Raw genomic sequence first — 15315 nt, forward strand, 5'->3', positions numbered from 1 at the left:
ATGTTTGCCACAGACCCATGCTCAAAAGACTGCTTTTGGTTTCCTATGGCTGAAAGCCAACATTTTGCAATACACACTCACTAACTAAGCTTTGCCTTCCCTATCTCGTTAGCACCCAGAAAACTTGTTAAGGTAGGTCTGATTACTCCCATTTGATGGATGAAAAAATGTTTAGGAAAATGAAGTGACTTCCTTGGGAAAAAAAGTCTATTGGATGAATAAATGAATAAGTAAATAAGGCAGAAGGCGCAGAGTGTTCTCTGACCCCAGAGAGGCCAAAGGTGTGTGTATTAGGGGTGAGAGGGGGTCCACAGGAGATATACTCCAGTTCAACCGAAAGACGCACATTCTCATGTTCAGGACTATCGTATAACACAACCAGCTGCCTTGGTAGGAAGTGAGCTCCCCATCCCTGGGCTCATGCAAGCAGCAGGTCCTACCTTGACAGAGATGAGAGGAACATGAGAGGTGGCTGACAGCCAGCAGGGGGCCCATTCTGTGATTCTTCTAGCAGCAGATGGTTTCTGAGCTGATCCGGTGGAAGAAGGGCCATGAGACTGGGATACCTGAAGGGTGGGATACATGAAGATATGCCTTTGTTCCCCTTCCTCTCCCTCGCCTCAACCTCCTCCAAGAGTAGCATTTCCCTGAGGGCATGTGGCCAAGTCCTTGCCCATCAAAACATGAATTTAAAAAATTTGCCCTTGCCCTTAGAACATTTTTAGGCTGAGGCTTTGCAACAAAACAATGGCCTCCTTCAACTTCATCTGAAATGAGGATGCTGACCCTCAAGCAGACTCCTACTGGTCACGTGGGACCTGCAGCTGGTCTCATCTGGGGCTTGAGGGCCAACTGGTGTCCTTGAGGTTCACAATGGTGTCCTCTCAGCCTTGGCCAGAACCCTGCTCCCAGCACCCATCCCTAGCCAGCTCTCTGCTCCAGGTCCCCACAAGCCCTCGACGTGGGACATTTACCTGGGGGGGGGACCCCCCTCAATATATCTCAACTCAGGTCTCTCCTGCCCCCACCCAGTGCAGACCACCCATGGCCTGCTGGCTGGTCTCTGTCTTCTGCTCTTCTCCCTCCAACCCATTCTCTACCCACAGTCAGAGAGCTCTTTCTAAAGCTTAAGTCAGGAGGTGAGACTCCTGCGGAAAACACTCCAGCGTCCTCCCACGGCCCTGAACATCACGTTCGAACTCCTTGATGTATTCTGCAAGACCCTGTCTGACCTGGTCTCCTCCCTACCACAACCAGCTACCCCTTGTTCTCTGCACACTCACCTGGCTATTGGCATGTCTGGTTTGGCTGTCACCTGTCCCCACTTCCCTTGTAAACTCCTACTCATATGTCAAAAGCCTTCTGGAGCACCCTCTCCCTCCAGCGCCCATCCCTGAGCCAGGGCCCTCCCTGCACTCTGGAGGTGTCTGGACCCACGGGCTGTGCACAGAGATGCTGGTGTTGCCATCAGCTCACTCCTTCTACAGCTAGACTGTCAGTCTCACAAGGACAGGGACTGTCTTGCTCACCATCATTCCCCCCACACCAAGTGCGTGCCTGTCACATTACAGAGGCCCACTGTGTGTTGAATGAAGTGGGCAAAAATCAGTGAGAATACCAGAGGAGAGATTAAACTGTACTCCCCACAGGAACAAACTAACAAATATCACACAAATACAAATGAAGCCTCACATGGATGAATGCTTACATGTAAGTAAACAAGTAAGTGACAGAACATTTATGGCAACAGTTCCCAAACCTGGCTTCATGCTGGAACCTCATGGGAGCTTTTTTGTTTTTTTAAAGATTTTATTTATTTATTTAAGAGAGCCAGAGAGAGCATGAGAGCAGGGAGGATCAGAGGGAGAAGCAGACTCCCTGCTGAGCAGAAAGTCCAAAGTGAGACTTGCTCCCCAGACTCTAGGATCAGGATCTGAGCTGAAGACAGTCGCTTAACCGACTGAGCCACCCGGTGTCCTCACATGGGAGCTTTTAAAATACCCTGGCCCAGGCTCATCTGCATCAATTAGCTCAGAATCTTCAGGCAGGGCAGTGAGGGCCGGGCAAGGCGGGGTGGGGATGGGGGCGGCTCTGGTTTTTCAAAGCGAGTGCTTGTAACACACTGTCAGGGTTACATGGTTCTCCTGGTTCTCCTGGTTCTCCTGGTTCTTGACGTGGTCCGTGAATCAGCAGCATCAGCTTCCCCTGGGAGCATCCGTGTTTCTCAAATTTAGCCTGGCAATCTTCCGATTCCTGGGCTCTGTGGCGGGTCCTGGTCATCTGCTTATCTGACAAGTTCCCAGATGCTGTTGGTGGGGGTGACACTCGAAAGCCCAGAGCTCTAGAGGCATTCTTTCTCTCCAGTCCTGAATAGAAGAAGGAGAAGGACGGAAGGGGTAACAGATGATGTTTGCCATTCTGGGGTCAGGAACCCATTGAAGGAGGGTGCGCAGATATTATATCAATTTTTTCCCTTTTTCTTTACTTTTTAATTTTTGTAGATGAGGAAACTGAAGCCTGGGGGGAGCAGCAATGTGCCCAAAGGCTGGGATCAAACCTTCTTAAAAATAATGTAATGGGGCACCTGGGTGGCTCAGTGGGTTAATCCTCTGCCTTTGGCTCAGGTTATGATCCCAGGGTCCTGGGATTGAGCCCCACATTGGGCTCTCTGCTCCATGGGGAGTGTGCTTCCTCCTCTCTCTGCCTGCCTCTCCGCCTACTTGTAATCTCTGTCAAATAAATAAATAACATCTTTAAAAAAAATAATGTAAGGATATTTATTGAGCCCTTGCTAAGTACCAGACATGGTTCTGAACTCAGGGATCAGGCCTCTTAACTCAGTCTTGCTTCTTTGGAGTTGACACCAGCATCCCAAGGGCAGAGCCTAGGGGTGGGAGGTCTCTGGTGCGGCCCTAGCTCCACGTTAGCTAGGCCAGGCTTCCTGCTCCTCCCGTACCCTGGTACAAAAAGTAGATTTATCCTCTGCTTCTTGAGCCCCCAGGGTCTGCCAAGACCCAAGGGGAAAATGATGAGGAGCCAATGAGGCAAGGCAGCCAACTGGAGGCTCCCGGCTAGCTGCCACACAGGATGCTCCCTCCCTTGGGTGAAGTTCCGTGCCTGCACAGTCCATTTTCCTGTCTGCCAAGGTGGTCTCTGGAGACAGTGTGAAAGACACAGCAGGCTGGGGAAAGCAACAGCCGCTCCCCCACTTCTCCCGCAGGAAGAAACCCTCATCTTGTTCAGATATCAGGCACCCTAGGTCTACAGGAGAGCTGGGGCTCTGCCCAGCTCCAGAAGGTAAATCTTGATTGGTCTAAGTCAACTAGGTGATTCCATTCTCCAGGGCAGTGATTGCTGGAGTCCTAGGCAGGGAGCAATTATGGTAAATGGAGGGTTTTTGTTTTGTTGTTTTTTTGGTTTGTTGTTGTTTGTTTTGTTTTGTTCTGCTCTTGAAAGTAGATGCTGAGAAAGGTGAGTGGGTACAATTTGCCTAAAACACAGTTGGGAGCTTCAGGGCTAGAGCACTGGGCCCCTTACCATGCTTCCCACGGCCGTGCCCCCAAGGCTAAAAGCTGGCCTTTCCTCTCTGCAGTTACTTCTCTGTCTGCATTCAGAATCCACGTTGTTCTCTGTTGTTGACCAGCTTGCCTCCTCCTGTCCAGGCTGGGAACTCCTGAGGGCAGGGTGGGGCAGAGTAGGTGCTCAGGGGATCTTGGTTAACCAGAGGAAGTGTGGGGTTCACGGTAAGGACTGCCCAGCTCTAATCATTCTTCCCTCCTTCCATGCTGATGGGACCCAATGTATTTGGGTAGCAATGGACTCCGTTGCTGAGGACAGATCACTCCTGGCCTAGTTTGGGGGTTCTCAACTCTGGCTGTACATCAGAATCATCTGAGGGAGATTTTAAAAATACTTAGTCCACACCTCGTGCCCAAAGATTCAGGTTGGTTTATTGGGGATTTAGGCATCAGGATTTTCTGAAAGCTCTTCAGATTACGCTGAAAAGCAACCACAGCTGAGAACCCCTGGTGTAAACCAATCATGGTAAACCCACCCTCCTTTGCCAGAAGCTCACTTCCCAGTCTCTCCTAGCTACAGGGTTGCTTGTGACACAGGTGTGTTCAGTGGGAAGTAAGAAAGTATCTGGGAGAAGGAGGGAAAAGGAGTTTCTGGGAGGGATGTTTCTCCCTGAGGAAAAGATGACAAAGCACTCTTCTCCTTCCTGCTTTGAATAGAGGTGCAAGGAGTGTGATGTTTGGAGATGTGGCAGCCATCTTGTGATCATGAGGTAGGAAGACAAAAAGCAAAGGACACTTGTGCTTAATGACATCATTAAGCTATTGAATCAAATCTGCCTCTTGAGTTCTAGTTATGCAAGATAATTAATTATGCTGTTCGAGCCTCTATTATTTAGGTTTTCTGTAACCCGTAGTTGTATATATACCAACCAATACCAAAAAATAAGAGAATGGATGAACAAGTGAATGCTTTTTCCTACTGGCCCCCTACTAGGACCTTTTACTTAGCCAGAAACATCTCTCCTCTCAGATCCCCCCTCTACACCCATATATTTGCCCCAAAGTCCCTCCTTTCATTCTTGGAGCTCTTCTGGGTAGCACTGTGCTAGACCCTCCTGGGTTCAAATCCTGGCTATGCCACCCACTGCTTTGTGACTTGAAATTAGGTCTCTCCCTCTCTGAGTTTCCATGCTTCATTTGGACCACCTTGTAGAGAAGCTGTGAGAAAGAGACAAGGTGCTTTCTCTGAAGGTCAGCATTCAACACACAGCGCGTGCCCAAGAATGAGCTACTACTAAATGTTATTATTTGTTAAGCCACATTCCCCAGAGATCACTCCCATATACCACTTCCTTTCCTAGGTCCCTCCCTCAAAGTCTCTAACCACCCTTCACACAATATTCTTGTAACAATAATAACTACAATTCATTGCACACCTACTCTGTGGCCGGCAGTGTTATGAGCCCCTAACACATGAGAGCTCATTGAATCCTCACTACCAGCATAGGGGATAGACAGCTGAAACTTCTTCTGGGCTTTTAAAACTTTTTCCTAAGCTGTTTATAATAAACATCCATCATTTATATAATGATCAAGGGTGGGAGGCAATCAAATCATTCATGTATGCAAAGTGTTAGAAAGTTCCAGAAGGCTATACACACTCAGGTGTTAGCCGTGATTATCTCCAGCTGCCAGGAGGACAAGAGCACACTGGGCTCTTCATTTTGCTCTGTTTTGTCATTTTTCCGGAGAAAGTAAGCACATGAGTTGTTTAGAATTTGGATGTCCTTAGCATCTGGAGTTTGCTTATGATCAGCAGTGGCTTTGGGGTCGGAAGGGCTGCTCTGATGGAAGAGGGGGAACCCCAGACCCCTGCCTGCCTCCTGCCCACCAGCCTGGGCCATGGCTGCTCCTTCCCACGGGAAATGTGGAAAGCCAGCACCAGCTTGTGTCTCTCTTCCTTCCCTCCCAAGAGGGCCATGTCCTTGCTCATCTGTAACTTTCAATTAACCAGACACCAGACTCCGGCTCAGAGGCTGAGCAAATGTTCCAAGGAAGAAAAGGAAAAACAGCCCAACAACTCCAGGAGGACATTTCCTTTTAATTAAAATGAGGATCCAGGCGGCCTTCAAAATCCCTTTCTGATGAAATTACAGTTGGCCAGGAAGGCAGAGTAGGCAGGGGTGGGGGCCAGAGGGAGCAGGAGTGTGTGGGGAGGGAGCCCCCCTCCTGCCCCAGCAGTTCTCTCCTGATCCCCTTTGCAGCACTGGGATCTTCTCACCGTGGTGAGGCAAGGTGGCTGATCTCAGAAGCCAGGACTCCCTGAGCCAGAGATGGGATTATTGGCGACTTTCTGACTGGCAGGGGGGCGGGTGGGGGGAGGTGGGGACCAGGCAGGTGTAAGCCATGCTGGAACAGGGCTTTGGACTTGGCCCACGAAGGGCTCTGGGTCTCCAGGCTTGCTTACTCCTCTGGCTTGCTGAGCCAGCCTGGTTTCTCAGCGTCTGTTCCGACATAATGAAGGGGAGGAAGGAGACAGTGTGGGGTTGTGACTTCTCTTGAGCCAACTTCCCAGAGGCCTGTCAGCGCGCTGGAGGCCCACCAGGCATTGGGTGGGGATGGCTACAATCATTGCGGTAACTTCTATTGACTGTAACTACTGCCCCTGGGGGTGCATCAGGAAGAGCACAGACTTTGGGGCTCAGCCTGTGTGAATGTGAATCCTACCTCTGCCACTCCTGAGCTGTGTGGCTAAGGACAAACTTAATTCACCTCTCTGGACCTCAGTTTCCCCAGCTGTAAGGATAATTAGTGAGTCCTGTCTCACAGAGAATAAAATTAGTAAACATGTATCCCGTGTAAGAACAGTGCCTGGCACGTGGCTCACACTCAGTAAATGTTAGCTGTTATTAAAGCATTACATTTAAACCAGTTAACTCATTGATCCGTCCCAATATCCCATGTGGGTTCATTTTCATGAGGCCTCTTGGCAGACGCAAACACAGGCACAGAGGTTGGTAACTTGCCCAAGTTCACACAGCTCCCCTAGTAAGGAGAGGGGCAGGGTTCAGACCCAGGCCCTCTGGGCCTCATCTTGTTCTGCTTCCCAGTGCGGATATGTGAATGTGGAAACATAGATGTAAATAGTGCTTAGTCGCAATTTTTTAAAAAGATGATGAATATTAGGGGAGTGGCTATCAAAGTTGAAGGTCTGGGCTCAGGAGTCCGGCAGACTTGCGTTCAGGCCTCAGTGGGGCTGCTTTCTAGGTGCATGCCTTCAGGCAAGTCCCTTGGGCCTCTCTGGGCCTCCATTTCCTCATCTGCAAAATGGGAACCCTGTCCCTTCCCAGGGCTGAAGTAGAGTAAGAAGCAGTGCAAGAACAGTTCCTGGGAAGGGTTCCTGGATAAGATGGGAGGTGAGGGGCACCAGGAGAAGGGCCTATCCCCAGTGGGTCCTGGATTCCTGCCCAGAAGGGATTCCTCCCTCCTCTACTCTCTGCCTCTTACAGCAGCCCAGAGCCACAGAGGAGCCAAGGCAGAGCCCCAAACCCCCGACAGCCTAACATAAAATGATGAAACATGATGCCCCCTCATGCACCAGATCCCAGCAGGGGCATAGCAGGCTGAGACTAAAGGAGCTAGAAGGGGGGGCCCTGCTGACGGCAGTGGGGACAGAGGCGGGGGATGGAAGGAGGCCAGTGAGAAGGCCCTCCTTGCTGAACCCTCTCGTTCCTGTCACTACCACAGATATGCTAACAGTCCAAGACTCCATCATCTAGATTGCCACCATGTTTTTTCCTCCACACCCCTCCTCCAGGCCTGCTTCCTCCAATCCAGCCTCCGTGCTACAGTGGAGGGGTCTGTCTAATGGTGGGTCTGATCTGATCTTGTCATTTTGTTGTCAAAGCTCTCCAAGGTTCCCCACTCTGCATCATGTTTCATATCTTTACCATGACTCTGAAGCCTCTTTCCCTCTGGTCTGGTCCTTCCATCCTGACTGGCCTCTGCCCTTCCCACTTCATCTGCTAAGTTCAGACAACACTGAACATTGCTTGGTGCCATGCGCTCTCACCTCTGCCTTTGACCATACAGCTCCCTCTTTGAGAAGCTCCGCTCCTGCCCATCCCCCCCCACCGCACTGAGACTGCTACACCACTTCCTTGAAGAAACTCTTCCCAGCGCTCCCCAAAGTCTGCTGCCAAAGGTTTCCACAACCTTCTAAGCTTCCCTCATTGAGAATTTATCACATTCTATTGTAAGTATTTGAAAAGTGTGTTTCCACTGGACTTAGAGGACTTCGAGGATGGGGAGCAAGTTGGAGTTGCTTATTGCTGAAATGGTGGTGCCTGGGACAGAGAAGATGCTAATGGGTCTGCTGGATGGATGGATAAAAGGATGGATGGATGGATGGATGGATGGATGAATAGATGGATAGGTAAATAGATAAGTAGGGGAATGGAAAAAAGGAATGATATATTGGGAAATGAATAATGGAAGGATAGATTAATAAATCAATAGTGGATGAGTGGGTGAATGGTTGGACAGATGAACAATTAGTCCATCATTAGTCCAACATGCACAGTTGGACGCTGGTCCTTCCTCTATCATTAGAGGTGGAAAGCTCCAGTCTTGGATATCAAGGTTTGGAAGGCTCTGTGCCTGCCCCTAGCTCTTGTTTTCAGTGGTCACAACAACAGTATTAACATATTCTTAAACCAGGCTTCTTTTTTATTAATTGAGGTAAAATTCATATAACATGAAATTTAACATTTTAAAGTGAGCAATTCAGTGGTGTTTTTAATACATTCACGATGTTGTACAACTGCCACAACTAGCTGCTTCTAAAATATCTCATCACCCCAAACTAAAACCCCATGAAGCTGCTGCTCACCACCCTCCCCTCCCCCAGCCCCTGGCGATCACTAACCTACTTTCTGTAAAGGGCATTTCATAGAAATAGAATCATACAATATGTGACTTCTCCTGTCTGGCTTCTCAAATCAGACCCCTCGTGGTCAACAAAAACTAGCATCTGAGGTTGGGGAGGAATCCACAAAAGGGGAATATGACAGTCCTGGCCCGGCACTCCTGCTGGGAAGACAAAAGGACTGGTGGAAGCAGTGGGGGCTGAGAAGCCTGCAGAAGGACCCCAAGGCTCCAGGCTATGAAGTGGGCATGGAGAACATGTTGACCTCACAGGGTTTGCCAAGCACCTGGCTTAGGGTCTGGCAGGCAGTGAGGGCTTGGGAAGTAGGAATTGGAGTTAAATAAAGGGCATGAGGAGGAATAAAGATTCCCCTCACCTTCTGGTTCTGTAATGGTCCTAGAGGGGAACTTTCTCTTTCTACGTCGATAAACACCAATAAATGCCAAAAAAAAAAAAAAAAAAAAAAAAGGTTACTTGCTGCGTGCCAGAAACTCCACCACGCCTTTTCACTTACTCTTCTTCCCTGAAACCTGGCAGAGGGTCTATCAGAAGTCCCCTTTTACAGATTTGGAAAGGCAAGCTCAGAGAGGTGAAGACACTCACCCCAGTGCCTCAGAGCAGAAAAGCGCCTGAGCTGGGCAGGAGCCCATGCTTATTTGACACCAACCCACAGGATTCAAACCCTGTAGGATGTAGTCCCCTGTATCCCACCTCCTGAAACCTTCTTAATCACTTCCTGCCTATGGTGGCATCCCAGACAGGCTCCCTTTCCCCCTTGCAGTCCGCTGCTCCCCTCCAGGCGGCAAAGTCCTCTTCACGGCCCGAGGCTGCCACCTGGTGTCTATGTTGGGTACAGCAGCCACAGAGGGAACCCCGGCAGCAGGCAGCATTCCCTGCCCAGGGCGGGAGCACTGGTTCCACCTCGCAGGGCCGGGATGGGGGTGGGGTGGGTTGTAGGGTTAGGCCAATTTTATGTGGGCTCCTCCTCTGTGACTGGCCCTATGCGTGGTAGGTGCTTCACCTGCACCGATCTCATTCAATACACACTTTAGCCCTGTAAGAACTACTCCCCATGTATGTAGCAGGGGCTTGAGAAATACATACAGCAGAAAGATCAATGCCATATGATTCCATTTATATGAGGTCCCTAGAGCAGTCATAGTCTAAGAGACAGAAAGTAGGATAGTGGCTGTCAGGGGCTGAGGGGAGGGGACTGGGGAGTTCATGTTTCACAGGGACAGAGTTTCCGTTTGGGAAGATGAAAAAGTTCTGGAGATGGACGGTGGGGATAGCTGTACAACGGTGTGAACGGAGTAATGCGTCAGAACTGCACACTTCAAAATGGTGAAAGTGGGGAGTTTTAGGTCATGTGCATTTTGCCGCAGTAAAAAAGAGAAATATACATGAATGAATAAATTAAGAGCGGAGCAAATGAACAAAGGAATGCATAATCACAGGAACAGGAATATTTACTGAGGCCTTGGCACATGTCAGTCATCCTTGTAACACGTTCTTTGATTCTGAGGGAATTCTATCAGGTTATGTCTCAGTGCTAGAGGCTCTTGGGGTACAGCAGTGAGCAAAGTCCCTACCCTGACAGAGCTGGCATTTTGTGCGGAAGATAGCAAACAAGGAATATGAAAGTGTCCAAAGCTGCCGTGAGCTGATGACATGAGTTTGTGTATTGGGAGCCTCGATATGGTGGCTGCCCCAGTGGCCGGGTCCATGCAGCAAATGTGACCCTAACCTGGCCTGTGCTTACAGGACACACACTGCCAAGAAAGCCTGACGTGTGCCCATCCAATCCTCCAACTCAGCTTTAGCTAGCTTGCCTTTCCCTGGAAAGTAGGACCTGCTAGGTTCCTAAGGAAATCCCCCATCTCATAACCTATCGTGTCATGTTTCCACATTGCCTCTTCCAAAGTTCTATAAAACTCGCAGTTGGCCAAAATCCTCCCAGAACCGTGCTCCACTGCTTACGAGGCACTGTCCTCCCCCAATCCATGGATTGTTTCCCTTACACAAAGGACACCAAACCCGTTACAAAATTATTTTTGTTTTGTCAATTGACAGTGCTATAAAGAAAAAATAAGGGGTGCCTGGGTGGCTCAGTGGGTTGAGCCTCTGCCTTCGGCTCAGGTCATGATCTCAGGGTCCTGGGATCGAGCCCCATATCGGGGTCTCTGCTCAGCAGGGAGCCCGCTTCCCCCTCTCTCTCTGCCTGCCTCTCTGCCTACTTGTGATCTCTCTCTCTGTAAAAAAAAAAAAATCTAAAAAAGAAAAAAGAAAAAATAAGATAAAGTAAAAGAATGAAGGAAGGGGAAAAAAAAAGGATGAAGAACATCTTGGATGGAGATGGGGGAGCTTTCAGGTGGATGTAACTTGGGAAGACCTCTCCGAGGAAGTGGTATTTGGGTGTCCTGGCTTGATCCTCACCACATGCCTATGAGGTAGGGACTATGGTTATACCCATTTTACAGATGAGGCACAGGGCGGAGGTGCTCAGGGTTGCCCTACCAGGAAGTGGTCCAGCCAGGAATTGAATCCAGGTCTGTTGGAGCCTAGCCCTGAAGGTCTTAACCACACTGTGGGTAAATGAGGACATGATAGAGCTTCTTGGCATGCAGGCAAATACTTCAAATCTTTTTTAAATTTATGTGTGTGTGTGTGTGTGTGTGTGTGTGTGTGTGTGTGTGTGTGTGTGTGTGTCTGTGTATGTATATATATATATTTTTTTTTTTTTTGAGAGAGAGAGAGAGAGCAAGCAGAGAGCTTGACCTCACAATCCTGAGATCATGACTGAGCAGAGTTGGACGTTTAACCGACTGAGCCACCCAGGCGCCCCAAATATTTCGATCCTTGTGGATCTCAAGGCTCTGTTCCAGAGCCTGAGCCTGGTGCTTCCCTCCCCACCGTCAGATGGCAACAGGAGGTGCAGGCCGTTGCTGGTGTCCAGCAGGTGGCGCTGCTGCCCGACCCAGATGCACCCGCCTGCGGAAGAGCCCGTTGCGGACCCCTCACAGGCCACAGGTCCACGTGAGGGGTTGGGGCGAGGGACCCAGGGGGTATGGGATCCGCCTGAAGTGAGACTAGGCGGGCGCTTCAGATGAAGATGGAAGGCCTCCTACAGTATTGCCCTGGTGCTGTGAGTAAGAGAGACAGGCCCAGGGTCAGAATGTCAGCCTTGGGTCGCTGAAGCCGAATTCCGGCAGATGCTGGTTTCTCTGCTTCCTTCTGGGAAGACGGGCTAACAATCCGTCATAGGTCGTTGGGAGGATTCAGAGAGCTCGTGCGTTCATTCATTTGAATGAATTGCCTCCTCGATGCCCAGCCCTTGGGATTCAGCAAGGATCAAAGCTGACAAAAATCGCTGCTCTAGGGGAGACCTATTCCAGTGGGGAGACAGCAAAGAAGAGAAATAAGGCAAACATTAACTCAGGGAAAGGTGATAAGGAAAAACAATAGTAAAGCAGAGAAGACAGGTGGGAAATGTATAATCAGGGAGGGGGTGGTCAAATGCTTCGTGTGGGGAGCTGAGGAATAGTTTGCTGAAAAAGTGACATTTGAGCAAAGGAGGTGAGGTGGCAAACCATAAGGGAACACAGGGCCATACCACTCCAGGCATTCCAGAAAGAATAGCAAGGCAAAGACCCTGAGCAGAGAGCATGTTTGGTGTGTTGGGGATAGCAAGGAGGCCAGTAGGACCAGTGGAGTAAGTAAGTGGAGTAAGTAAGGGAGTCAGAGGAGAGGGGGTCTGGGCAGGGCACCAGGAAATGAAGGGCTTTCCCTGTATAGTGGAAGGAATTGGGCTTCCACTATGAATGAGATGGGAAGCCAAGAAGGTTTTCAACAGTGGAGTGCCGTGACTCTTACGGAGCTCCAGGGTCCTTCTAGCTACTCTATAAGGAAAGAGCCTGGTGCATAGTTGGTGCTCAATAAATGATGGGGGGGGGTTAATACCAGTCAGAACAAATAATAACTGTAGTGCTAGGCCAACTGTAACCCCATGTCCCCACTGCTTGAAGCAACAGAGGTGTATTTCTTACTCGTATTACATGTCCAACAAAGAGTTGGCCCCGGTGGATTGGGGTTCTTTTCACAGGGTCCAGTGGATTTCAGTGCCACCAATCTATGGTGCTGATGCTTTGACAGTAGCCTTCAGGGTCCTTGAAGCCAGGGGAAGAGAATGGTGAAAAGCTGAACAGCAACTAGAGGCTTCTGACTAGAAATGGTCTATATCTCTGTCTCTCGCATTTTGGGGGTCAGAATTAGTCAGGGACCCATACCCAGGGCTTTATTAGTCAGGATTCTTCGAAGAAACAGAACCAACAGGAGGCATATGGATATCTCTGTCTATCTATATTCCCATTTATATATCTCTCTATCTATGTCTATATACATGGAGATTTATTACAGGAATTGGCTCGTGCCGTGATGGAGGCTGAGAAGACCCACGGCCTGCTGTCTGCATGCTGGAGACCCAGGAGAGCTGGCAGTGGGGGTCTCGTCTGAGTCTGAATGTCTGCTGACCCAAGAGCTGATGGTCCCAGGGTGAGGACAGGACATCGTCCCAGCTCAACAGTCAGGCAGAGGGAGAATTCTCTCTTCTTCTGCCTTTTTGTTCTATTCAAGCCTTTAACGGATTGGGTGATGTCCCCCTCCAATGGTGAGTGAGATCTTCTTTACTCTCTCAGTTCAAATGCACATGTCTTCTGGAAACACCCTCACAGACACACCCAGAAATAATATTTAGCCAGATACCTGGGTACCCCACGGCCCAGTCAAGTTGACACATTAAATTAGCCATCACGGAGTGGGAGGGAAAGTGTCATCCTCAAAATATTCAGCATGGCAGAAGTTGGATTAGCAATGGACATCACACTACTATTATTATTTTCTACTATTGTAATATTTTTAAATATTATAAAGTTATAGAACTCCCACTGGAGGGCTGAGTAACTACCTCTACTTCCCAGGGAGAGAGTCTGGGCTGACATCAGGTGGGACCCTGTTTGAGTAAATGGCTTCCCCTTCCACCCAGCTTCTTACATCAGAAACCCGGGCGTCATTGTGGACTCTTCCAAAGGTCCCCCTTCCATGTCCAGTCATCACTTCCCATGCATCTCGCCTCTAAACCACATCACAAGCGTATCCTTCTCTCTCAACTCCAATCAGAGACAGCTTCCCGGCTCCGACTGCAACCATCTCTCACCATGTAATAGCTGCTCTCCTGCTGGCCTCCCTGCCCCGGTCTTGCCTGCATGGTCTCTATGTGGCCACTCTGAGCACATCACTTCCCTGAATTCTCTCTAGTAGCCCCAGATGGTATCATTAAAACAAAAACAAAAACAAAAAAAAACCCAAGTGCTTTTCCTGGCATTCAGACCCTTTGGGATCCAGCCTTCTCTTACTCTCCAGCCTGATCTCATACCATTTCCAGCCACACTTTCCATGCCCCAGGCTCGCAGGGGTTGTGGCTCTTCTCTCTGTTTTTCCTTGCCTCTATGCTTTGGGGCCTGCTCCTGCTGTTCCCTCTACTTGCAATCCCTTCCCTCTTCCATTAGGGAAAAAACTCCTGCTCATGGTTCAACCACCTTTTGTGTGAAGCCTCCCCAGTGTCACCCAGCAGAGGGATTGAGCCCTGCTGGCACCCCCCCCTTCCCAGGTCCCCACATCCTGCCATCTAGCGCCCACCGTGCAGTGTCGACGTTTTTTCCACAACATCCACCCTCCCCCAGAAAATACATTTCACATCAAAATCCAATACCCACAATCACACGCACCCTGGATGCAAGAGTTTCTCAAACACTATTTTCCCTTGCTACCTGCTATGCACACTAATATTTTCAATTATGGTCTATTCTGTTTCATTTTTTAAAACGTGCCAGTCAACCCATTAAATTCATTTCGCTACAGTCTGAAAAACACTGGCCTAGGACCTCCTGCCGGGCTGCAGGGACTGCGTCTGTAATTCTCTCTCCATCTCCCAGAGCTGAAGGCATTAATAAATGTTGGTTTAAATAAATCGGTAAATAAATGAGGGAATGGTTATTTAAGTGTGAGTGGAGGTGTGAATAATTGAATGAGTGAGTGAAGAAACTGGTGAGTGGAGAAGCGAACTGACGCATCAGTGAAGGAATGGAGGCGGGGCCCGGCTCTGGTGTGGGGGCAGCAGCGTAGGCCGGTGGGCTGTCCCGGGGCCCTGCACTGAGGATGCGGGCTTTCTCTGGTTAGAGCTCCTGGGAGCAAATGGAAAATGCAGGTGCACCTTAGACCCATGGAACCAGACTCTCTGGGACGGGGCATGGGAGTGCGCATCTTTGATGGTGCATTTCTCCCAGGTGATGCTGAGTTGTGCTCAAGTTTGAAGACGCTGCTCCGGCACCAAACCAAGCTATGGTTGGAAGAGGCATAGCGAAAGGAGCAGAGCAGAAGCACCAAAGACCCATAAGTACCTCCCCTGCATCCTTCCCTGACTTGCTTCCAAAAGGAAGGGACTTCCGGTGACCCTGCTCCTTCGCCACCTGCAGCCGGTGGTGAGGGGGCGACAGAGTCCCAGCCCACGCAGCTGACAGAGGAGCAGGAAGCAGTGGTTGCCATGACAGCACATTAAGAGAAGCAGAGCCACCTCCAGTTTCTGCATCTGGAAAGGGTCAAGCCTTTGGAACCTGGAGCGGGAAGGGAAATCGCTCCCCCAGGATCTTTATAATTAACAAAACCATAGCACTGTGCCTGTGACAAAGCCCTTTCAACAGGCATTACCTGGTGGGGGTCCTCACAAGGTAATTGGCAAATGGTGTTCCCATTTTACAGATCAGGAAACTGGGCAGGAGTCGCTTGCCAGGCCAGTCAGTGGCAGAGCTGGTATTT

Source organism: Enhydra lutris, unplaced genomic scaffold (genome assembly GCF_002288905.1).
Source record: "Enhydra lutris kenyoni isolate GAN:26980312 unplaced genomic scaffold, ASM228890v2 scaffoldscaffold10, whole genome shotgun sequence".
Lineage (NCBI taxonomy): Eukaryota > Metazoa > Chordata > Mammalia > Carnivora > Mustelidae > Enhydra > Enhydra lutris.